Below are 9,517 nucleotides of genomic sequence, written 5' to 3' on the forward strand. Positions count from 1 at the left end.
GTCTGTCCCTTTCTCTTCTTTGTACTGCTGGTTCCGACTCCTGATAAAAACTCCCCAATATCGATTCAGTCCTCATTCTCACTGGGTTTATAGTTATGTGTAACTGTCGATATCTTTGTCTGTCCCTTTCTCTTCTCTGCACTGCTGGTTCTGACTCCTGATACAACTCCCCAATATCAATTCATTCCTCATTCTCACTGGGTTTATAGTTATGTTTAACTGTCACTGTGTTTGTCTGTCCCTTTCCCTTCTCTGCACTGCTGGTTCTGACTCCTGATACAACTTCCCAATATCCATTCATTCCTCATTCTCACTGGGTTTATAGTTATGTATAACTCTCACTGTGTCTGTCTGTCCCTTTCCATTCTCTGCACTGCTGGTTCTGACTCCTGATACAAATTCCCAATATCCATTCATTCCTCATTCTCACTGGGTTTATAGTTATGTGTAACTGTCACTGTGTTTATCTGTCCCTTTCTCTCCTCTGCACTGTTTGTTCCGACTCCTGATACAACTCCACAATTTCATTCTCACCTGTCCTGTTTCTGTTCTCTGCACTGCTGGTTCTTGACTTCTGATACGACTTCCCAATATCCATTCATTCCTCATTCTCACTGGGTTTATAGTTATGTGTAACTCTCACTATTTCCTGTCCCTTTCACTTCTCTGCGACTGCTGGTTCTGAGTCCTGACAAAATTTCCCAATACCCATTCATTCCTTATTTCTCCACTGGGTTTATAGTTATGTGTAATTTCTCACTGTGGTACTTCTGCTGTCCCTTTCTTTCTACTGCACTGGCTGGTTTCTGGACTCCTGACAAAATGTTCCCAATACCCATTCATTCCTTTATTCTCCACTGGGGTTTATAGTTTGATGTGTAACTCTCCACTGTGTTTGTCTGTCCTTTTTCTCTTCTCTGCACTGCTGGTTTTGACTCCTGATACAACTTTCCCAATATCCATTCATTCCTCATCTCACTGGGGTGGGTATAGTTATGGTGTAACTCGTGCCACCTGTGTTTGTCTGTCCTTTTCTCTTCTCCTGCACTGCTGGTTCTGACTCCTGATACAACTCCACAATATCGATTCATCCTAATTCTCACTGGGTTTATAGTTATGTGTAACTCTCACGGTGTTTGTCTGTCCCTTTCTCTTCTCTGCACTGCTGGTTCCGACTCCTGATACAACTCCACAATATCGATTCAGTCCTAATTCTCACTGGGTTTATAGTTATGTGTAACTCTCACTGTGTTTGTCTGTCCCTTTCTCTTCTCTGCAACTGCTTGTTCCGACTCCTGATACAACTCCACAATATCGATTTATTCCTAATTCTCACTGGGTTTATAGTTTTGTGTAACTGTCACTGTGTCTGTCTGTCCCTTTCCATTCTCTGCACTGCTGGTTCTGACTCCTAATACAACTTACTAATCTCAATTCATTCCTCATTCTCACTGGGTTTAAAGTTCTGTGTAACTGTCACTGTGTCTGTCTGTCCTTTCCTCTTCTTTGTACTGCTGCTTCCGACTCCTGATACAACTCCCCAAGATCGATTCGGTCCTAATTCTCACTGGGTTTATAGTTATGTGTAACTGTCTCTGTGTCTGTCTGTCCCTTTCTCTTCACTGCACTGCTTGTTCCGACTCCTGATACAACTCCACAATATCGATTCAGTCCTAATTCTCACTGGGTTTATAGTTATGTGTAACTGTCTCTGTGTCTGTCTGTCCCTTTCTCTTCACTGCACTGCTGGTTCTGACTCCTGATACAACTCCCAAATATCCATTCATTCTTCATTCTCACTGGGATTATAGTTATGTGTAACTCTCATTGTCTGTCCCTTTCATTTCTCTGTACTGCTGGTTCCGACTCCTGATAAAAACTCCCCAATATCGATTCAGTACTCATTGTCACTGGGTTTATAGTTATGTGTAACTGTCACTGTGTCTGTCTGTCCCTTTCTCTTCTCTGCACTACTTGTTCCGACTCCTGATACAACTCCACAATATCGATTCTAGTCCTAATTCTCACTGGGTTTATAGTTATGTGTAACTGTCACTGTGTCTGTCTGTCCCTTTCCCTTCTCTGCACTGCTGATTCTGACTCCTGATACAACTCCAAATATCCATTCATTCCTCATTCTCACTGGGTTTATAGTTATGTGTAACTCTCACTGTGTCTGTCTCCCCCTTCAATTCTCTGCACTGCTGGTTCTGACTCCTGATAGAACTCCCCAATATCCATTCATTCCTCATTCTCACTGGGTTTATAGTTATGTGTAACTGTCACTGTGTCTGTCTGTCCCTTTCCCTTTCCGACTGCTGGTTCTGACTCCTGATACAACTCCCAGTATCCATTCATTCCTCATTCTCACTGGGTTTAAAGTTATGTGTAACTTACTGTGTCTGTCTGTCCCTTTCCTTCTCTGCACTGCTGGTTCTGACTCCTGATACAACTTACTAGTCTCCATTCATTCCTCACTCTCACTGGGTTTATAGTTATGTGTAACTCTCACTGTGTTTGTCTGTCCTTTTCTCTTCTCTGCACTGCTGGTTCTGACTCCTGATACAACTCCACAATATCGATTCAGTCCTATTCTCACTGGGTTTATAGTTATGTGTAACTGTCACTGTGTCTGTCTGTCCCTTTCCCTTTCCGGAACTGCTGGTTCTGACTCCTGATACAACTTCCCAATACCCATTCATTCCTCATTCTCACTGGGTTTATAGTTATGTGTAACTCTCACTGTGTTTGTCTGTCCCTTTCCTTTCTCTGCACTGCTGGTTCCGACTCCTGATATAACTCCCCAATATCCATTTATTCCTCATTCTCACTGGGTTTATAGTTATGTGTAACTGTTACTGTGTCTGTCTGTCCCTTTCCCTTACTGCACAGCTGGTTCTGACTTCTGATACAAATTCCCAATATCCATTCATTCCTCATTCTCACTGGGTTTATAGATATGTGTAACTCTCACTGTGTCTGAGTGTCCCTTTCCCTTCTCTGCACTGCTAGTTCTGACTCCTGATACAACTCCCCAATATCCATTCATTCCTCATTCTCACTGGGTTTATAGATATGTGTAACTCACTGTGTCTGTCTGTCCCTTTCTCTTCTCTGCACTGCTGGTTCTGACTCCTGATACAACTCCCCAATATCGATTCAGTCCAAATTCTCACTGGGTTTATAGTTATGTGTAACTCTCACTGTGTCTGTCCGTCCCTTTCCCTTCTCTGCACTGCTGGTTCCGACTCCTGATACAACTTCCCAATATTCATTTATTCCTCATTCTCACTGGTTTTATAGTTATGTGTAACTCTCACTGTGTCTGTCTGTCCCTTTCCCTTCTCTGTAGTGCTGGGTTCCGACTCCTGATACAACTCCCCAATATCCATTCATTGCTTATTCTCACTGGGTTTATAGTTATGTGTAACTCACTGTGTCTGTCTATCCCTTTCTCTTTTCTGCACTGCTGGTTCTGACTCCTGATACAACTCCCCAATATCTATTCATTCCTCATTCTCACTGGGTTTATAGTTATGTGTAACTGTCACTGTGTCTCTCTGTCCCTTAATGTTCCCTGCACTGCTGGTTCCGACTCCTGATACAACTCCCCAATATCCATTCATTGCTTATTCTCACTGGGTTTATAGTTATGTGTAACTCACTGTGTCTGTCTGTCCCTTTCCCTTCTCTGCACTGCTGGTTCTGACTCCTGATACAACTGCCCAACATCCATTCATTCCTCATTCTCACTGGGTTTATAGTTATGTGTAACTGTCACTCTGTCTGTCTGTCCCTTTCCCTTCTCTGCACTGCTGGTTCTGACTCCTGACACAACTTCCTAATACCGATTTATACCTCATTCTCACTGGGTTTATAGTTATGTGTAACTGTCACTGTGTTTGTCTGTCCCTTTCCCTTCTCTGCACTGCTGGTTCTGACTCCAGATAAAACTTCCCAATATTTATTCATTCCTCATTCTCACTGGTTTAATAGTTATGTGGAACTGTCCCTGTGTCTGTCTGTCCCTTTCCCATCTCTGCACTGCTGGTACTGACTCCTGATACAACCCCCCAATATCCATTAATTCCTCTTTCTAACTTGGTTTATAGTTATGTGTAACTGTCACTGTGTCTGTCTGTCCCTTTCCCTTCTCTGCACTGCTGGTTCTGACTCCTGATACAACTTCCCAATATCCATTCATTCCTCATTCTCACTGGGTTTATAGTTATGTGTAACTCACTGTGTCTGTCTGTCCCTTTCTCTTCTCTGCAATGCTGGTTCCGACTCCTGATACAACTCCCCAATATCCATTCATTCCTCATTCTCACTGGGTTTATAGTTATGTGTAACTGTCACTGTGTCTGTCTCTCACTTTCTCTTCTCTTCACTGCTGGTTCTGACTCCTGATACAACTCCCCAATATGCATTCATTCCTCATTCTCACTGGGTTTATAGTTACAGTATGTACTGCCCATCTAAGAGCAAACAAAGCCCATATAAACCTCACTCATCAAAAGGGTACACTTAGGGGTATATTTATCATGCTGTGTAAAAAGTGGAGTAAAACATCCCCGGTGATGTTGTTCATAGCAGCCAATCAGATGCTTTGATTTGGTTTTCTAGCTGTTGAAATCTAATTGCTTATTCGTTGCCCTGGGCAACATCACCGGTAATGCTTCTCTCCACTTTTTACACAGCATGATAACTATACCCCTTAACCTTTAACAGCAGCGCCTGCATTGTTATGTCAATGTGATGAGAGCTGCCTTCCCCTAGGGAAAGTGACAGTTGGTACAGTCCGTTGGTTGCCATTGTGGTGAGAGGTAAGTGTACATCTCCTCTGATAGATGTTTTGCCTAAAAACCCTTATTTTAGCTAAAAAGAGGGGCAATAGTAGGGGTGACTCCCCCCCCCAGACTAGGGGATGTTGCTCCTGTCACTGGTTTTAGTGAATTTGGAGAATTTTCCACTAAAATGGGCTTGTTGTCCCCAGTACTGACAGGCTCCTAAGAGTTTTGCCCCTCTGCCCCCGGGTATCTGCCCTGCCCTTATGTACCAACCTGGGTACACAATAAGTACATACAATGTATGTACTGCACATCTAAGGGCAAATAAAGCCCATAAAAATTTGTCATATGATGAGAGCTGCCTTCACTCTAGGAAAGTGACAGTTGGTAGAGTCCATTGGTTGCCATTGTGGGGAGAGGTAAGCAAGCATCTCCCTCTGATCAATGTTTTGCCTAAAAACCCTTATTTTAGCTAAAAAAGAGGGCAATAGTTGGGTGACTCCCCCCCCCCAGACTAGGGGATGTTGCTCCTGTCAACGATTTTAGTGAATTGGGAGAATTTTCCCCTAAAATGGGCTTTGCAGGCGCCTTTACTCCCCAGCGCTGGTTGGGAGACACAGACCCAGGGTTGGGCAGTACTGACAGGCTGCTAAGAGTTTTGCCCCTCTGCCCCCGGGTATCTGCCCTGCCCTTATGTACCAACCTTAATGTGTAACTGAATGTACTTGCACTTACCATGGACACAGGGCCTGATTTACTATTTCTTACTATTGCAGGGGGTAAATCTAAATCAGTGCTTCTGAAATGATGGTGATGCCCCTTAGGGGAATGGTAGCAGCCAATTACTGATTGGTGCTATTGGCAACTGCAACTTGCATTTAGGCACCTATGTTAGTAAATTAGCCCTAGTACCAATTTAACCCCCTAGGTACCACATGGAATCCCGGCCTGAGTGTCAGTAAGCGTGAGATTTGGGGGGAACACTTTGAATGGGGCCCCTGATCCAATGTTGCACCTTAAAAAGGGTAAATGCATTATCCGTGAAGCTTGACTTGCCCTTTTTATTCCCGTCTCTATACAGATTGCTGCAGTGAGCGACTCTGAGATTCGGCGTTTATCCTGCTTTTTGGATAGAGATTTTTTTTCTGGTTTCTCCTCATCAGTTCACCTTTTCCACCCATAGTTGAGCCTTGAGGAGAGCCAGAGCCTATTGAGGGGGCCCCTTAGGGTTCTCCGGCCCCGGGCCGGCCGGCCGGCCGCCCCCCCCCCATTCCATCTTTTTTTCCCATCTCTGGAGCTTCTTTGAGAGGTAATGTAGCAAATCCAGTTTATGATTTCTCCTACAGCAAGTCTCCCCCGCATCAAAAAATCAACTGTACATAGAACACAGTACAGGTATGGGACCTGTTATCCAGAATGCTCGGGACCTGGGGTATTCCGGATAAGGATCCTTGCTGTAATTTGGATCTTCCCATTACCAAAGTCTGCTAAAAATCATTTAAATATTGAATAAACCCAATAGGCTTGTTTTGCCTCTAATAAGGGGTAATTATATATTGGATGGGATCAAGTACAGGTACTGTTTTATTATTACAGAGAAAAGGGAATCATTTAACCATTAAATAAACCCAATAGGGCTGTTCTGCCCCAATAAGGGGTAATTATATCTTAGTTGGGATCAAGTACAGGTACTGTTTTATTATTACAGAGAAAAGGGAATCATTTAACCATTAAATAAACCCAATAGGGCTGTTCTGCCCCAATAAGGGGTAATTATATCTTAGTTGGATCAAGTACAGGTACTGTTTTATTATTACAGAGAAAAGGGAATCATTTAACCATTAAATAAACCCAATAGGGCTGTTCTGCCCCCAATAAGGGGTAATTATATCTTAGTTGGGATCAAGTACAGGTACTGTTTTATTATTACAGAGAAAAGGAATCATTTAACCATTAAATAAACCCAATAGGGCTGTTCTGCCCCCAATAAGGGGTAATTATATCTTAGTTGGGATCAAGTACAGGTACTGTTTTATTATTACAGAGAAAAGGGAATCATTTAACCATTAAATAAACCCAATAGGGCTGTTCTGCCCCCAATAAGGGGTAATTATATCTTAGTTGGGATCAAGTACAGGTACTGTTTTATTATTACAGAGAAAAGGGAATCATTTAACCATTAAATAAACCCAATTAGGGCTGTTCTGCCCCCAATAAGGGGTAATTATATCTTAGTTGGATCAAGTACAGGTACTGTTTATTATTACAGAGAAAAAGGAATCATTTAACCATTAAATAAACCCAATAGGGCTGTTCTGCCCCAATAAGGGGTAATTATATCTTAGTTGGGATCAAGTACAGGTACTGTTTTATTATTACAGAGAAAAAGGAATCATTTAACCATTAAATAAACCCAATAGGGCTGTTCTGCCCCAATAAGGGGTAATTATATCTTAGTTGGGATCAAGTACAGGTACTGTTTTATTATTACAGAGAAAAAAGGAATCATTTAACCATTAAATAAACCCAATAGGACTGTTCTGCCCCAATAAGGGGTAATTATATCTTAGTTGGGATCAAGTACAGGTACTGTTTTATTATTACAAGAGAAATGGAATCATTTAACCATTAAATAAACCCAATAGGGCTGTTCTGCCCCAATAAGGGGTAATTATATCTTAGCGTTGGGATCAAGTACAGGTACTGTTTTATATTACAGAGAAAAGGGAATCATTTAACCATTAAATAAAAAAAACCCCCAAATTTAGGGGGCTTTGGTTTTCTGCCCCAATAAGGGTAATTAGGGATCTAGTTGGGGAATCAAGTACAAGGTACTGTTTATTATTAGAAGAGAAAAGAGGAAATCAATTTTAAAATTCTGAATTATTTGACTAAAATAGAGTCTATTGGAGAAGGGCTTTCCGTAATTCAGAGCTTTTGGATAATGGGTTTCCAGATATGGGGTCCGATACCTTACAGATAAAAAGGAAATCATTTTTTAAAAATTAGAATTATTTGCTTATAAATAAGTCTATGGAGATGGACTTTCCGTAATTCGGAACTTTCTGGATAACGGGTTTCCGGATACGGGATCCTATACCTGTATTGGGAAATGCTAAAGTGATGTTTTTCATTTTGTCTTCACAGAAACAACATGTTGAAGCGGCTGAAGTGCTGTTTCTCTTGCTTCGGCAAGGTAAGGGCTTCATCTCTTTCTGCTGTAACAGGACATATTTCATTCTGTGGGAAACTTCATGTGTCACTCAATACTCACTCCTCCATTTATTGCATTATAGTTTTCCTATTTGTGCTTTTATTTTCTCTGATAAAATTTTTTTCTTCATTACAGAGGAAACGAAAGCGGGCAGATCATTCCACCCCGGAATCTGTCATGGTAAGAAACTGGCAACATCATTTCCTAAACACCATTTTCCTACCTACTTGTGTTATCAAAGCCGTGTTATTTCCTTGCCTATAGATTTCTATGCGCAATAACCTTGATGAGGCTTCACTATGTACATAGGGGCCCATTTACAGGTATGGGACCCATTATCCAGAATGCTCGGACCTGGGGTTTTCCGGATAAGGTCTTTCCGTAATTTCGGATCTCATACCGAAAGTCGACTAAAAACATTATTTAAACAGGAAATAAACCCAATAGGGCTGTTCTGCCCCAATAAGGAATAATTATATCTTAGTTGGGATCAAGTACAGGTACTGTTTTATTATTACAGAGAAAAGGGAATCATTTAACCATTAAATAAACCCAATAGGGCTGCCCCCAATAAGGGGTAATTATATCTTAGTTGGGATCAAGTACAGGTACTGTTTTATTTTTACAGAGAAAAAGAAAATCATTTTTAAATATGAATTATTTGATTAAAATGGAGTCTATGGGAGATGGCCTTTCCGTAATTTGGAACTTTACGGATAATGGGTTTCCGGATAAGGGTCCAATACCTGACTAAGGTTTTCTGAGACATGCTTGCAATTTTTTAACGTTTGTTTTTTTTGTCTTGAAACATTTAAGATAATTTGGAGTATTTTCTCTAAAAATTTGTTTTTTTTTTAACGTATAAAACTTTATATGACTTTTTTTGACTGCCAAAAGGTGCGCCAGGTTTAAGCTGGTACCATGGTTTGGATCTGGCAACGTCGTTTGCCACATGAATAGCAAATAATTCAATAATAAAACACCAGTCCCTGAATATTACGTATCATTGATTTTCCCTTGACTCTTTACCAGAAACAACCAGAAATCCCCGGCAAAAACACCTGCCAAGTAGTAAAAAATAAACATACATGAAATGGTTTCTTTTTGGTAGTTTAGTGAATTTGTTTTGTACAAGGTCTTTTTTAGATACTAAACTACAAGTATATACAAGTTATAGTAAGTTGATCGGATAACTTTATTTCTCTTAGGAGGAGATCCCAGAGCCGCAAATGGAGCCGGCGATAGAAAACTGCCGGGTAAGCAAAATAGAGGGGAGAGTAGGGCAAAAAAAAATCACCCTATATTTTATACAAGACTGATATTAGCTTCTTTATTACAACGTGGAACATCTTTCTTTACCTTTTTTTAATCAGGAGACTCCAGGAATCCCTGACACGGAGGTCTGTCAGCTGTGGTAGTTAGAGGTAGTGAAGCATTTCTCTGACAGTAGGTAGCCCTCTAGCACCACCTTGTGGTTGTTTGTGACTTTCACAGTAGAATCTCAGGTTTATTC

The 9,517-nt window shown here is 41.1% G+C and overlaps 1 long non-coding RNA gene across 1 annotated transcript; it reads left to right on the top strand.

The window, feature by feature from the left end:
• The first annotated feature begins 7,956 nt into the window (after nucleotides 1–7,956).
• LOC116407041 lies at nucleotides 7,957–9,249 on the top strand. Its single transcript, XR_004220015.1, has 3 exons — nucleotides 7,957–7,986; nucleotides 8,140–8,184; nucleotides 9,213–9,249. It is a non-coding gene; the product is annotated as an uncharacterized LOC116407041 (long non-coding RNA).
• Nucleotides 9,250–9,517: the final 268 nt, after the last annotated feature.

This window comes from Xenopus tropicalis, chromosome 8 (genome assembly GCF_000004195.4).
Source record: "Xenopus tropicalis strain Nigerian chromosome 8, UCB_Xtro_10.0, whole genome shotgun sequence".
NCBI classification, from domain to species: domain Eukaryota; kingdom Metazoa; phylum Chordata; class Amphibia; order Anura; family Pipidae; genus Xenopus; species Xenopus tropicalis.